This window comes from Macrobrachium nipponense, chromosome 18 (assembly GCF_015104395.2).
Source record: "Macrobrachium nipponense isolate FS-2020 chromosome 18, ASM1510439v2, whole genome shotgun sequence".
Lineage (NCBI taxonomy): Eukaryota > Metazoa > Arthropoda > Malacostraca > Decapoda > Palaemonidae > Macrobrachium > Macrobrachium nipponense.
Genome location: NC_087211.1, coordinates 33,267,286 through 33,270,771, shown reverse-complemented (window position 1 = coordinate 33,270,771; position 3,486 = coordinate 33,267,286). Strand labels below are relative to the sequence as shown.

General features: G+C 37.6%; 1 protein-coding gene across 2 annotated transcripts in view; it reads left to right on the top strand.

Annotated features, from left to right (window-relative positions):
• The first annotated feature begins 358 nt into the window (after nt 1-358).
• Nucleotides 359-3,486, top strand: part of LOC135196951 (uncharacterized) — an 18,605-nt gene continuing 15,477 nt past the window's right edge. Inside the window, exon 1 of one of the 2 annotated variants that reach the window (XM_064223801.1) lies at nt 359-415. The gene's annotated coding sequence lies outside the window, so the exon portion shown is untranslated. Of the gene's footprint in view, nt 431-3,486 lie in introns of both variants that reach the window. The other variant, XM_064223800.1, reaches the window with a different exon arrangement.

The following is a 3,486-nucleotide window of genomic DNA, read 5'->3' as shown; positions in this document are numbered from 1 at the left end:
ATGAGTAGTTATATGTTGACAGATGTCATGGGACCGGTAAAGGAGTCAAATATAAATAACAAGACTTAGTCAAAAAGAATAATTATGATAAAAGAATAAATCTAGGCAGGAAAGAGTTCCCGCATTTCTATCTCTCCAGAAAAAGAGAAAGAGAGTAGAGAAACCCGATAATTAGCGGGGGACTCACGGCTAAACATAGTAAGATAAACAAACTGAAGAAATCTCCACACGGTGCCGCAAGCTCTCTCCCCGCCTCTTCTCCCCACCCCACCCCCCCACTCCACTCGCTCTCTCTCTCTCTCTCTCTCTCTCTCTCTCTCTCTCTCTCTCTCTCTCACACACCTTCGCCTCACTTACCCCAGTCACCCACCTAACGTCGAAGGAGTAACTGCTGTAACTCATCACAGAAAACGAGGTGTGGAAAAACAAGGTGCTGGAATACGTGTCTTTAATAGTGATTGTGCAAATATACTATGGCAATTAATCCTTGCTAATGAGATTCCCATAATACAAGTGAGAAAACTCAAGACGTTAAAGCAGGTTATCTGATACCACGCGGGCCAGTTGAACTTTAACAGTGGGTCGTGTTTGACGATTACATAAAATATAAACCGTCCTTTCTAAGCAGTTTATTTTCTAGCGTACACATACACACACACACACACACACACTACACACAAACACACACACACACACCACACACATATATATATATATATATATATATATATATATATATATATATATATATATATGTGTGTGTGTGTGTGTGTGTGTGTGTGTCTGTGTCTGTGAGTGTGTGTGTGTGGTTTGTGTGGTTTGTGTCGTAACTCAATGAAATGTACAGAAGTGGCGTTCTGTTTCCTTTGTTTCTAATAGGAATTTAAAGAGAACAAAAGATTATTGATAACGTTTTGAAGACGAGTTCTAACATATAAAGAAATGTTTTGTCGCCATTCCAATGAAAAGAAAAATATGTCATTCATAGGATTTTCGAGCGTATGAAAGTGTAAAGCAACAAAAGTATGTACATTCCGATAGAGAGATAAATGTTTATATCAAAATAAGCCTTTAGCCCCTAATATGGAACAAATGAGTGTTTGTTTACCTGCGTATTAAAATGAACCCAAGGAACGTGGATCTCAATCCGCTTCCTGACACGAGTAACTTTTATGAAATATTCAAAGGCTTTCAGGTCTCCTGCTTCATACGAACGTAAATAATTACGAGAGCTGAGGTTAAGAATTCTCTTTCTTATTTTCTCCTTCAGGTTAGTCTCTCTCTCTCTCTCTCTCTCTCTCTCTCTCTCTCTCTCTTCTCTCTCTTGTACATTACTCCCACTTCTGTGCGTTTGATTGTGTCTGTCGCTAAATACCACTTGCCATCATTCCCTTGACCATCTCACTTTCCTCTGTCCATATTCACTTGCCTCATGCACACAAATACGCATAAACGACCACACACACGCATACATATATGCACACACATATATATAATATATATATATATATATATATTATATATTTATATATATATATATATATATATATATATATATATATATTATATATAATAATAATTTATATCCACGAAGTGCAAGATATTTTTCCTTTAACTCCAAGTAGCACTAGTTCGCTTGAGAGTGGCCTAGAGTTAAGGTGGTAGATCTTGCACACAATTGTCTCATTCTCCTTGTTGCAATCTACTGAATATATATATATATATATCTATCTCTATATATATATATTATATATCTATCTTTATATATATATATTATATATATTCAGTAGATTGCAACAAGGAGAAATGAGACAATTGTGTGCAAGATCTACCACCTTAACTCTGTGTGTGTGTGTGTGTGTGTGTTTTATGTACATATTTGAGTTCCTCCTTCCAAACACGTCCCTACTCTTAAGCTTTGTTCCTCTCTGCGTTCTAGCTCCAACTCGCTCTCTCTCTCTCTCTCTCTCTCTCTCTCTCTCTCTCTCTCTCTCATTGAGAAACTCGAGACATTCGTTAGAGGCATGTCGAGTTCTGCGGAATAAAAGGTAGTGGGTGACGTCATGATGCAATGCCTTTTCAGGTATTCATTCCGGGAACATTTTGAGAGTGCTTTAGATATTTCTCAAGGGAGAACTCGAGTCTCCGGTGGGTCAGTGTGTTTTCCCTTTTAAACACATACAAGTGTATAAATGACATATACATATCTGTAAATATATCGGACTGCAAAAGGCGAAGGGCATAAACCATGAGTATTTCAATCGCTGTTCTCAGCATTCCCACAAGAGGAGCATTTGGGGAAAACACTGATCTTATTGGCATGTTATTGTGAATATAAGCTTTCTTGTATGGAATATAAATAATTTACTCTTGTTTGAAGAGGTGTTTTATAGTTCTCTTATAAGCGCTATATTGTTATGGAGTTGTAGTAAACGTTCTCCATTTCTTCAGGACTGTCATAGTAAAAAGATATTCCATAAGATTTGTTTGATGGTTTGTCTCTTCTGTGCTAAACTACAATTCTTTATAGTTTTACCTTTTTCATGTTATTTTTCCTTTCGCTCACATAAAAAGCCAGGAGCAAAAGTTCATGTTTTCAGTAGTGTTGCTTCATTTCTCTTTTCATGACGAGAGAAGAAACTAAAAAGAAGGAGTTTTCTAAACAACCGATGATTTTTTTCTTGTGTTGTTTTTCTTTATGTTAAAAGTTGATCTTTAAATAGGTTTCTTAGAGGATTTGAAAAAACCCAGTTTTTATCTATTATTTTTCTAGGTAAAAATTAATTTTTACTTAGTTTTGCATGTAAATGTTAAAAAAAAGCAATTTTCTCTATGTACTATTCTACATGTTAGGAAATATCTTTTCTGAAAGAGACTGAAGAGAAGAAAAGGAAGAAATGAAGAAGTTAGTAAGAAAAAATGAGGCAAAGGAGTAGGAAGAGCAAAATTGGGAGATTGAAGACAAAGAAGGATTACCAGGTAAAGAGGGGGAATAAGGAATGAAGGAGGAGGAGATGCAGAAAAAAGTTGGAGGAAGACAGAAGCAAAGAAAGAGGGAGAGGAGGAAGCATAGACTGAAAAAAATGGCAAAGGCAGAGGAAGTGGAAGAAGGGCGAGAACGAAGAAGAGGAGGAGGAAGAGTGAGAGGAGGGGGAGGGGGAGGAAGGAAAGGAGGTGATAGGAGGGGGAGGGGGAGGAGGAAAGGAAAGTGAGGAAAGGAGTGGAAGGAGGAGGGAGTAGGGGGAGGGGGAGGAGAGTAGGGGGATGGGTGCGTGGAGGAGGAGGGATAGGAGGAGGAAGGAGGAGGGGAGGAGGAAGAAAGGAAATTATTCAAGCGTATTGTTATCGCTCTCACTAATTAACGAACAATTGAAAGGGTTTCTTGTTTGCCTCAGCGAGGTCCTGATGGCAGAAAGGGACATGAATCAATACTGTACATGCACACACACACAGACTCATATGTATATATATATATATATATATATA